Source organism: Vidua chalybeata, chromosome 14 (assembly GCF_026979565.1).
Source record: "Vidua chalybeata isolate OUT-0048 chromosome 14, bVidCha1 merged haplotype, whole genome shotgun sequence".
NCBI lineage: Eukaryota > Metazoa > Chordata > Aves > Passeriformes > Viduidae > Vidua > Vidua chalybeata.
Window position 1 is genome coordinate 9,732,183 of NC_071543.1, and position 12,994 is coordinate 9,745,176.

At 38.0% G+C, this 12,994-nt stretch overlaps 1 protein-coding gene across 1 annotated transcript in view; it reads left to right on the forward strand.

Moving 5' to 3' along the window:
• The window catches only part of TENM1 (teneurin transmembrane protein 1), a 304,289-nt gene that overhangs the window by 113,706 nt on the left and 177,589 nt on the right, over positions 1-12,994 (forward strand). The gene's annotated exons all lie outside the window — the stretch shown is intronic.

The window sequence follows — 12,994 nt, forward strand, 5'->3', positions numbered from 1 at the left end:
GAGTTTGAGGCGGGGCAGTATCTTTATACCTCATAAGTGTGAGTGCTTGTGCTGAAATCCGTCACTACACAAGTTAAAAGGTAAGCAGGTAAAAAGTGTGGAATTTATTTATCTCTATAAATTTGTTGTTGGTATTTGGATTGATTTGCACAACTAATACCTCAAAATTTCAGTTAATTTGAAAAATTTTGCAAAATTCCTCATCTGAGAGAATTTCTTCTCTTGGGTTTCATGTATTGATCAATGTGCAAATACAAGAAAAGCAAACAAAAAGCAGCTGACTGGGCAGTCAAGCATTTTCTCCTTTTCATATGAATAATAATTGTACTTGGAGGAGTTCTTCAGCTGGCTTCTGCCCAGCAGCTTGTGATGGTAATTTCAAATGTGGGCCCTTCTTTGGGTGCTTACAATGAGTCACCAGAACAGGAAGAATACAAACAGAGACAATTCTCTACCACAAATAGGTCTTTCTTATAGGCCCGCTGTTTGTTTGATTTAATTACTTCTAAAAATATTTCCTCTACATTTTTTTTTTAGAGTTAGTGATCTGAAAACAGATGACAAGTATTTCAGTGTTGCTTTGGGATTTTTCTTATTGGCCATTTTAGTTCTTTAAGACTAGCAGAACAGGAAATAACCTTCTCTTTATCTAACCTGGTTGATTATAAACACCTACCAAATTCAGTGGCATTTCTTTACTCCTCATCTTTGAATTAGTTTCTTGACTTTTCTCTTGAATGTAGCTTGTTCTGCTAACATGAGGGCACCCAGGGGATTAGTTAGAGACATGCTTCTGGCATGCTTCTGGGTCACATCAGTTCTGTGATAAACTGGTAACTGTGACTGAAATTTATAGTTGTCCTAAAAGAAAATATCCAAGAAGTAGAAAACCTGGTTTCATTGAGCTGTTTTTTCAGAGGCAGAAATATGACAAACTGTAGTGAATGTATAGAGGAAGCCATAGTTACTCCCATTCTGCTGGGTGGAATTTTTAAAGCATTTGGAAATACTCTGTGTTCATCACACCAGATTGCCTCTTCTTTGCAGGTTGTCTAGTATTACTAGGAATGCTTACCTATGTTCAGTATATGCAATGAAGTTGTATCAGTTAATTAAATATTAGGTAAAATGCAAAAAATAAGCCAAATCAGAATAACACACTGTCATACAGACAGGGCATAACCAAAGACTTTGTCAACCTTATCAGCTGGCTGTTTTCTAATCTCCCAAACCATGCTTCCAGGCAGTGATTTTTATTATTTGCATTAGAAGAAAGCTAATAGATTCTCATCAAAATCAAGACTTATATTACTTCACATTATACCGATACAGGTAAAAGATGAGCCAGTCCTCTGAAGAGCCCAAATTATATATATTTTTATATATTGATTATTTTAGCTCTTATCTTCCACAGGTTCATTCTATGCCTCATGTAATATGCATAAAGCTCTTCAATAAAGAATTTTGTTATTAACTGGGAAGAACTTCTTTATTATTCTTATCTGTTTTTCAGGTGGTATCAGATCAGACTTTGGACAACTGTTTAGTTTCTGCAGAAAAAAAGATTTTATTGTGTCAAAGATAATTGGTTTTTATATTTTTAATTTATTGAAACCTTTGTTTCCCACATAGTATTTTGTAGCATAGAAGTAGTAGCAGTTGAAACAGGGGAATGAAACAGATTATTAAAAGGGGTACTTGCTGCCTTTATTGCTATTGCCTATGTTTTGAAACATTAATTACCAAATATACTTAAATATAGTATTTTCAATTTTTAAATTATAAAAAATGTGTTTATTACAGTATTAAAATTTAGCTGGTTGGGCTTTTAATATCTGAAATGTGGGGATGATTACATGATACAGTGTTAGGGACATAAAAATATTTATGAGAAATTGTCATGAATGTGTTAAAAATGTGATTCTTATCTGATACTTAAACTGCAAACATTAAAACATCATCCCTGGCACACGAGTCAAGACTGCACATTTCAAAGATTCAGAAGGATACAGAGCAAACTGAATGAAATTCAGTGTGTGGGATAGTAACCAAATATAAAATATTTAATAGGAACTACTTTGGAAAGCAGTAATGCTGAAAGGGGCCTTAAGGGCCAGTAAATGAGATAAATGGAGCCAACAAGTCAAATGCTACTTTGGGCTGTATGTGTATGTGTGTCTTGTCAAGGAACTATGAAGTATTGCAGCTGTCATTAACACTTCTCAAATGAGTCACTTCCGAGCATTTAAACACCAGGGATATATAAAATCAAAGAATCTCAGAGTAGCACAAAATGCAGTTGTGTCTTTGGGACTTGTTATTCAAGGAAAGGTTTTTTGTTTTTTTTTTTTTAAAGGCCTGAATCTGTAGAGAAAGTCTAAGTTGTTACTCAGGTAACTGAAAGAAGTATGGGTGCAGGGAGGGAGGAGCTCTGTGGGTCTCTCACTCTCAGGTGATGCTGTCATCACCAGGAGCCCCTGCAGAATATGCAGCAGAACTGTCTGCTGACAGACACAGACCCAGCAGTGCTGGCTTAGGAGCTGCAACTGGCACTCTGAGGAACCTAAATCTGAAATCAGAGACAGTTTCTAAACAGTATAGTCATTCAACATGGGAATAATTTGCCAAGGAACTGTACTTAGTACTTGGAGCCCTTGTGCTATGAGGGTTAATGTGAGGGTCACTGGTTGAGACTTGTTTTTACTGTGAAGGTGATCAGACTGGATGGGTGCATTGGCTCTTTGCTTCTGTAAAGCTATTATGTTTCTACTGAGTATTAATTTTTTCCAACTTGTTTGTTTTAGAGTAGTATGAAGCAGTAAATGAAGTGGTAGAGGTTTTGTGGCTGCAGTTGTTTAAAATCAGCCAACACATCTGATTATATATTACACAGGACGTGACAAGCGTGTGATTATTGGTTGCTATTCTTCATCAGTTTGTAGTCAAAGGAAATAATCCAATAGATCTTTCCATCTCTGACTTGTGTGTATTGTCTATAGATGTAGCAGCTGTCCTAAACATTTGGCAACTGGCCCAAGCCTTAAAACTAACACTAAAAAATTAATTTTCTATTAGCTAATAAGGACAAAGGCCATTCAATTTCTTGTTTATGCAGGAAGCTTATTGAATCTGAAGATGATACATCTGGGAACGAGCTGGTGGGATCCATTTGTAAAATAATAATGCCTTCGCATCACAGAAGGACTCGTGCAATAATCAGTTAGTCATTAAATAAAGGGGTTTTTTGGTAGAATACAGGTCAAGATATTTATCTATGGTAACCCAAACAGGAAAAAGTTTATTAAAGATTTATGGAAAGAAATTAAAGAAATCTACATCTAATCAAACTGTGCCAAGATTAAATGAGAACCTTCCCTTTATTATCCTACTGCATTGCTGCCCTCCCCTGACAAGGTGTTAATCACAGCTTCTTTGTCTCCTGTGTAGTTTGCACTTCAGATTCCAGGTGTAGCAAGGTCTGTTTGTTTTACAGTTTTTCATCTATTCTAGTGCGTTGGCTTTTCTGCCTCAGTTGGAGGCAGTTGGTTTGTAGTCTTTTGATGGGTCCAGACAGATCTAATCTTTTGGTTCCTAGGGCCTTTGATTAAGGATGGGCACTGCTAATTAATCCAGTTTGCATTTTGAGTGGTTGATCTGCAAAGTGTCTGTCGGTGGAGTGTATCTCACCTGTAATTATATTTTATCTCCTCTGTTAGAAGCAGGCTTTGCTGAATACTTCCTCTGGAAAATTTTGAACTGGGGATGTGGTGTATGTCTTGAGCATTGTCTGTACATCTTGCCAAATGCTTGACATGGAAATTGAAGTAAGACCTGGGAAACTATAGGCTGGTCAGTTTCCCTTTGATGCTGGACAAGATCATGGAGCAAATCCTCCTGGATACTGTGCTAAGACATATGGAAAATAAGGAGGTGATTGTTGATAGCCAACATCACTTCACTAAGGGCAAATCATGCCTGAAAAGTTTGGTGGCCTTTTGTGACAAAGTTACAGTGTTGGTGGATAAGGGAGGAACAACTGATATCATCTGCCTGCAAAGCATTTGACATTGTCGTCATGCTATCCTTGTCTGTAAACTGGAGAGCCATGGATTTGATAGAAGGACCACTTGGGTGGATGGTTGGACTTAGAGAGTTGCTGTCAAAATCTCTATGCCCAGGTGGAAGCCAGTGAGGAGGGAGTGACATTCCTCAGGTCAGAAATGGAACCAGCGCAGTTTAACATCTTTGTTGTGACATGAACAGTGTGATCCCTTAGCTGGTTTGCTAGTGACCCCAAGCTGTGGGGTGTGGGCAATGATGGAGGGAAGGGATGCTATCCAGAGGGACCTCAATAGGCTGGAGAGGTGAGTCTGCACAAACCTTATGAAATTTGACAAGACTGTGTGCAAAGCCCTGCACCTGGTTTGAGACAGTCCTTAACTGAACATTATTGTGAGGAGAATTCTGCCTGTCTAAACCTTACAGACTGTTTCTTTGGGATAGAGCTAACAGTGATTTTCTTATCTATGGGCTGGAATGTGACTATTTTGAGACCATTAGAAAAAGTTAAATTGCTTTGAAACAAATGTAAATCAGGTGCTGCCACTGTTCATTGAGAACCAGAGCAATTTGACTTGTATTTGAATATAAAACAGTATATTAACTTTATGGCAGGAGATCAGTGTTTTTAAATACATTTACAAATGCATTTGGTCTGTGGAAAAGGCTGCCTTCCCTTTCATTATCTATTGCAGTTGTGTGCTTCTCTTCTTTTGTGACTGCTGCATCTAGTGATGCAAAGAAATGTACTAAAGGCATTTTATTATCTCACACTGGAGCATTACACTTCATGACTGCCCTATGAGCATTAAGGCATAGGAAACATGACCCTTGGCCTAGAATTTTTTTAACAAGGTCCAGAATTCAAGTTATGTCAGTCTGGTTTTGTTTTAAAAGCATGGTGAGTGACTGTGACTGCAGCAAGCTCCAGCAGCAGTGTGTTCTCTGAGCTGGCAATTACTGGGCACCTGGGCAGCTCAGTCCAGCTCAGCACTGGTGGCAAAGCCCAGTCACAATTGGTTTTGTTTAAAAAAGTAGCAGTACTTTTATTTGGTTTCTGACTTGTTTCCTTGGGCAAAAACATATGTTTGAACTGGGAGTTTTACCTGAGGAAGGGCTGCATGGTTTGACAATCACTGAGCCACTTGCCAAAATAGGAACAGAACATGATCTTGTGCTCTAAAAGTTCTAAAATTCAGGCACTTTGCTGGCATTATCAGACATAGCTCTGCTACCTCATTATGAATTAACTTATAAGTGCTAATAATAGCTCATGGCAAAGGCACTCATTATGTGTAAATACATGTGACTAAATTAATTTAATTATTGCTATCATTTACATGCTGACTAATCCATACATCTTATGAATGAGAAGGTTTCAACCCTGCTGTATTAAACCCATTTATATGGGAGCAGAATTTGCTTCATCATGCTGCTACAACAAATACTGAAATCTCTACCTTTGTTCTTCATATAGGCAAAGATCACAGAGAAGCGAGCAGGGGAATGAAATAAAAATGTGTATATTTTGTATATCACCATGTCACGAAATGAAACAAAATATGTTCCCAAGCAAGTTGGAATAGTAATTTTTTGTATTGAGAATAGAAAGGTGCCAAGGGAAAGAGTTCTGGAACAAAGGAAACTCATGTTCCTATATTCCTCAGTTAGTATAAAAATTCACTGGGAAATTAAAGGCTTCTAGCAAAAATAATTTAACAATGTGTTGCCATCTCTGTTAAACTTGAATTTTTACAGCCCTCTGAATATTGTTATGTGCCTAGAGGTGCATTTTCAGTGTTGTTTGATTTTTCATGTGAAACAATGCTGCTTTTCTGTATTTATTCGCCTTCTCTTACGATAATGATCATTGGTCTAAAATCAAATCAAATCTAGTTACCAAAAACACTTCTGGTGTCAGGATTAAAGGTCTCTATGTATATACATGTGTTATAGTCACTGATTGCATTTTCCGCCTGTGACGTCTCTTTGTCATTTTGAGTCTACAGAAGAGACTGTTGCCACCATGATGACAAACTATTTAATGTTTTAGTTCATTTTAGTTGTTCAGTGTATAACCTTGAGTCTTATATATTGCCACTATTCAAACAGTAGTATTAAATTCCTATTGGCAATTCTGTGGTGCTCATCACTATGTTATTCAAATACTTCATCTATGTTTATGTATTTCTCTTTGCAATAACCCTGGGAAACAGTGGGGGATATTTACCTTTATTTTATGGGTAGGTATTCAAATTAATATAAATTAAGTGAAAAATACCTGCTAAACTTGAGCAGTTTGAACTGCTCAACACCTGATTTTTTTAGAATACTTGAAATATTAGTGCAATATATGTCTAAGAATAGCTCTCACGGACTTAAGTTGCAACTCCATAGATTTATAAAGAAAGTGAAATAAGAAGTGTAATTATCATCTGGCATTACTTGTTTTTGATCAGTTTCTAACATCTAGGTTCAAATATTACCATTTACTTTACATGAGCTGGCAAATGTTTGATAGCAGTAGGAAGCTGTCTTCTTTTTTTTTTTTTCCCTGTCCACTGCTTTCCTTGGAGTTATTTCCCTGGTGTTGTCCCAGGCACTTTCTTTCCAAGCCTGAGATTTGCCCCAGAGCTTTTCTTTTACTTAATTTCTTCCTTGCCTAATTTCTTCCTTGTGGACCTTGCATTCAGATTCTAGTCATTATAGCAGCCTCCAAGAGATCTCATCTCACTGTTCCTGCTCAGTTTGGTTTTGTGTGTTCCTCCTTTCTCTCCTTTTCTATTAATTCAATTTTTAATTATTCCTCTTCACTTCTTGTTTCTATTTATCTGGTTTCTGTCCAGATGGTTTCATCATATCTTCTCTCTTGTATAGTAGTTTCAATCAGCTGTCTTCTCCATCATACTTAAGTGCCTTTAAGCAGAGGTCTTTGGGAGGGCAGAAGGAGGAAACCTCTGGCAGACTCGTTCCCTCGTGCTGTCCTTGTTGGATGAGTGCAGGGAGCAGAGACCTGAGCACTGTAGCCCAGGGCTGAAGTCTCCTCAGCCTCTCTACAATGTGGTGTGAGCATTTTCTGGTTACCCAGGGGCCTCTGGGGACTTGTGTGCATTCAGTTTGGATGCAAGACTGACATAAAGGCTAATGCTACCACAATTTGCAAATCTTCTGTTCCAGCAACAGCTGGGGGCCCTGGAGCATTTCAGAGGAGTGGTCTCCAGTGACATAGATAAAACACATTGTCCCCAGCATCATCCTCAGAGATGTCTGGGTGATTCTGAACAACCATCCTGCTTTCCTGAACACCCTGAGGTAGGGACCTGGTATGAGAGGTTCATTCCAGTTGGTTAAAATTTCAGAAAAAAACAACCAAATGTCATATTGCAGTAAGGTATTAAGAAGATTAGACAAATAGTTTAAGTAATAAACCAGCTTCCTACAACTTTTCCCTGAAAATAATGCTTTCAGAATGAATTCAATTTCTGAAGTTCTGTAACATTAGGTTAGTGATCTGCTCCCTACCCTTATTCTCCATAACATTCAGAGCCTGTTGTAGTCTTGCTTTGTAAATCCATACACTGTTTAATGGAATTTCTGCACACAGTACATAACAATTGATTGTCAGCATTAAAAATATATGTATGCACACATACAGATCTCAGCTCAGTGAAAGATGTGATGTGTGGCCTGAGGGTTTTTTAATTTACAGGTAATGTGATGGTTGTTTCCCTATTTTCAGCTGTGTAGTGATTATCATGTTATAATTTCAGTTTAAAAAATAACTAGTGAACAGTCATATTGCAGTGTTTTACATTAGTGTCTCATTCTTCCAGAAGCCTAAACACATTCACCAAAGAGTCAGCATGATTATATACCAAATAATTCACCTGCTCTGCTGGAGAGTTGAGACAAATCCTACCCAGTGTTGGCTAGTTTCTGAATGAAACATTATCCAGAGTTTACTGAAGAGTTTTGTTTTATTAATGGGTGTGGATGACACACATAATCTAGCCAGGGAGTAGGAATCGTTCGTTTGGATTGCTCTCATTTGTTCTGATGCATATTTGATGGTTTGAGAAGTGCAGTATTCCAGAGAACCTGTCCTAACAGTTGGGGGCAAACAAAAAGTGCATTCCTGGTAGAATCAACTTTATTTAGGGGCACTAACAAGAGTGGTATCATATAAATGAATTAAAATTCAATTTCATTTCTTTAATTTGATTTAATTCAAATCAAATTTAATTTCTATTGCTGATATGTCTGGGTTTATGTGTAGTTCTGTCGCAGCATTTCTCACCCCAGTTCTTCTCTGAAGCTGTGATTGAGCCAAATACATTTTTCCATGCTGTATTATATATAAGTCGCAAGAAATGCTATGCCCTAACCTATTCTTATCTACACTGATGTCCTTGAAAAATATTCATTTAATGAATATGAATGTAATTATTCCCAAGAGTACAAGTATTTGTTTATGCTGCTGGTTGTGCTTCTTATAGAAAGCACTGTTTTTGCTAATAATTACTTTAAAGTTAATACTTCCTATTACCTTGAATTATTTATGAAAGTAAGTATGTGCTGCCACTTAGTGACCAGACAAATGGAGAAAACTTCATTGATATTCACTTTTATTAGTTGAATTAGGCTCTTAGAATGTGAAAATCCCACATTCTCTGTGTTTTGTGGTTACTAAAAGCTACAAACAAATACTGTAAGGAGCAAATAATTTTGCCTCTGCAGATTTTACTATACTTCTAAAGGCTTGGCTGGGGTTCACATCAGCTGTTCTGCAGTGCCTTGGCACACAGCTGTGGTCCGAGTGGTAAAAGAGACTCACCGCCACGTTTCCTCCTCTGGAAAGTGAGACTGTGGAGGAATTTGTTCTCCTCTTGTTTGTTATTTCTCTTCCTCATCTATATGCTTTGAGAAAGGAAATATCTCTTCTTTGTATTTTTATCTAGGGCCTTCTATCAAACTTAAATCTACTCACTTCCTCTTTAAGATAAGAAAGATTCTCCTATTTCACACCTACATTTTGTTCATCTGTGATTTTTAAACTGTTTCCTGACACTTTTCCTCAAGAGGAATGTAGTTTCTGAACATAGACCAAAGTGTGGGCTCTTACATCTTTGTGTTCTTCTAGAATATGAAACTCAAACTTAGCAGATGTAGTGCTTTCCTCCCATCTTTCACAGCTCTCTGAACTAACAGCTTTAGGGTGGCCCTTAAATCCTTTCAGTTTATACTTTTTTCCCTCTGTTTTTCAGGCTGCTGAAATACTTTATAAGACATGTATTCCAAGAAGTGCTCAGTATGCTGTTCCTCTAGAGGGTCTCCTCCTCAGGAGTCTTCCAGTCACTTTGAGGCCTTCCTAGAGGTCACACATGATGTATTGATGATGCCAGAGAAGGGCAGATGGGGCTACCAGCAAGCCTGTCTACACCACCACTGTTAGTTTAGGAGTTTGTGCCAGTAAAACTAACAGAGAGGGGGAAAATCCATAAATAGAAGCAGGATTTCTGCAGCCTTCCTCTACTTGAGGATTTTTCCCCTGGCATTAAAGTAAAAGAAGTTCGGTATTCTAGTCCAGTCATAGAGGCAGTTTTATAATCGGTTATGATCCAGTGAGGTTGGAAATTCTTCCTTTTTTAACAATTGCAGGGGACAATTATTTACTGCTTAGCTTGGAGGGCAGACTGGCTTCCAGGTTAAGAGGGAAGAAGATATTGGACTTGAGAAAATCTGATGATCTTCACTAAGAACCATATATTTTTGTTTATAAACCAGATTCAAGTATTTTAAATTAGTAAGATATAATCATTGAAAAGCCTAATTTATTAGAAGCAAAACTGTTCAACTCAAGGATATTAATATCCTTATATTGGCCTTATGTTAATTAAGGAGTAGAAAATTCTTTCTTCACTTGGGTACCAATTTGAAATACTACTACTCTGGTTTTGTGTGTAGGAAAAACATCTGTCTTCATGGAGAAGCTTTATAAATTAAGATGTTCTCCTGTTACTAAATTGTTATTTCAGAACTTGTGGCAATGTCCCACTGAACTCTTAAATAATCCAGAAATTGTTCAGTTCTGTATCACGTGGCTTGAAAACGTTGGCACAGAAGTGGAGGAGTGGCCTCAACTCTGCCTTGGGTGGTTGTGGGTAACCCCTGGCAGATCAGTTGTGTGCAGGTGCCTACTCCAGATCAGAAATACACTTTTCACTGGTGTGATGCAGTAGCCTCCTGCACCATGAACTGTTGTGATGTGTCGTGAGAAGGTGACAGAGGAAACAGGGTCAGAAGGACGATGTACAATGAAATAGAGATGCACATTAAAGCTAAGAGGGAGATGGGGATTGCCCAGAAACAAATTGTGGGGGAAATAGAGGGAATTTGTGAAGCTGGTGGAAGCCAGCCTCAGAAAAGAGTAATGAGGTCCTGAAAATATTGTAGAAAACAACATACTCTCATGCTGTGCACTTTGAATCCTAGATAAGCTATTGAAGTGATTTATTCTTTTTCCATGGATAAAACATGTAGGAAATGTTTTTTATTCCATCCAGCAGTGAATGCAGTCCCATCAAACAACCTACTTAAGCAGCAGTTTCCCTGAGCTGACACCTGTTTCAATATCCAGAAGAGTATTTAAAAATGCTTCCAAAAAGAGAGAAATATGGTATTAACTTGTTCTCACAGAGCCTTTTTCCAAATGGATAACAGGTCAGGATGCAAGAATGTCTTGCTGCATTAGAAAGTGCATTAGCTCCATTTTGCTTTAGTACAATTCTGCAGTGAAATGGTTAATAAGGGATCCTAGTATTTAAGTGCTCACAATCAGCCCTCCAGGTTTCCTGTCAGAAACCACAATGGACCATGAGGGTGCCCTGGTTGTCAGAGTTCACCCAGGCCAGCCCTGAGCAGAGCACAGATAGCTGGACACACCCTGAGGCACCTTTCATAATCTTTGCGTAGTTTATTCTTTCTTTATTAAGAAATAGAGCCTATTTCAAACTCAAAGTACAATGTATTGTATTTGTGGAATGTAGAAAAGATGGCTGAATCATAACATTATGATTTTCATGTGTTCTTTTGTTTCATGTATTGCAGGAGATTTTTGTCTTCCCCTTCCTGGCTGTTTGCCCAGAATGACAAAAATGCATAGTGAGATGATTAAATGACAAAAAAGTCTTCTTGTTTTAAAATTCTTTCTGAAATCATTTCTCCACAAGAGTCCTTGTCTTCCCAGCACATACAAAGCTGGGGTTGACTTTAGTGACTGTACTGCCAGGAGGAAAGTCTTACAGGATTGGTCCTTCTATTTCCTTCCTCCAATGTTTGCATTGGGAATGGGATAGTTGAGAAGAGACAGCAGGAAAAGAATGTACAACTGCCCTTAGTAGTTCTTTATGGTTCCAATTCAGTCAGCCTGTATTCCACAGTCCATAGCTCAATTCAATTAACTTTCTTTTCTTGTCTTTTTTTATTTGTAAACTCAATCTGAAGTTGAAAAATTAAATGCATAGGTATGTGCCAGCTGACTTCTATGGTTTTGCTTCAATTTTTATTTTTTAAATTCCATTTTGAGTACTGTGGAGATAATTAGAAGTCAGTTCCTGTGTGTTAGCAGGTTTTGGGCTGGAAGCACTGCAGGGGTGCAAAGGGCGCTGTTGGTTATGTTACCCTGAAGCTGTTCTTTTATCACTCTTAAAATGCACTTACACCATAGATCACCCTGACCACCCCCAACCTGCCATCTCTGTGGTGGCCTGGTGACCCTGCTTCTGCTCAAGATCAGAACTGACCTGTACAAAAAAATAGTTCTTTTTCTCTGCTTATTCTCAATGCAAAACCCTGAGCTCATTCACAATGCACTTGTACAGGGGGCCAAGCCGGGTGAAGTAACCAGAGGAGGTTGAGCAGAGTTGTGGTTTCTCAAACTTTTCTCTCACACATTAAATTACTTTACAGTATCCAGTTTGTCTGCAGGTTTATTAATTGACATGTGATCAGTGAAGACCTGCTGATGGATAATGAAAAGTTGGCAGGGAATTAAAAAAAAAAAAAAAAACCAGTTGTAACAATATGTGCTTGTACAAGCACATTTGGAAAGCCCACTAGACTTTGTTTTCAACAAGTTTTGTCTTCCATTTAATTGTTTTGATTAATATCTCAATTTATTTGTATTCTAGCACAGCTAATGAAAGTATAAACTCTCTCATCACAGGAAAGGCTGACTCTAAATAGAATTTCCAACTATAATAGGCTACAAGCTCAATTTTGCAACATTAGTCTTTCCTTCACTTTTCCCATACCGATGGTTTTCTGTTCATGGTAATACCCTGTGGGTCAGAGGGGGGATTTGAAGCTCATGCAGCACTGTCTGGCTTGACATGCTTCTTAGTTAATAACTTCTTTTTACCCTGCAAAAAGGTTCTTCACATTGCTGTTTTCATTTCTCAGATGAACTTATTTTTTTGATTCCTTTTGGGTTTTGAGAGGCATAGAGGCAAGATCTAGCCTAATATGCTCAAGCTCTTCATGTAAGCTGGTCCTTGCCCGTCAGTTCAGTCTTACATGTCATGTTTATTTTCACATAAGTTTAGTTTTCATGACTGTAAAAGGAGAGATCAACTCACTTTTCTTCATGTTTTATGCTCAGTGGTTACTTTCATTGATGCTCTCTTCCTTTCTCCTCCCCCACATTCCTGTTATGGCTGAAGGCTTGGAAGTGGCTCATGGAGGTTGATTGCTTAGTACCAGTTTCCCCAGTAGCACTGAGGTGGTTTCTAGACACTCAGGAAGGTGGGAACTGCCTCTGTGACTTTTCACTGCCAGCTTTGGTATCATAAGGTCTCGATTCTGCAGAATTATTTTAAAAGGTCAGTTGGGGAAAAAATCCTCTCTTTTCTCTGAGAATACATATAAATATCCTGTG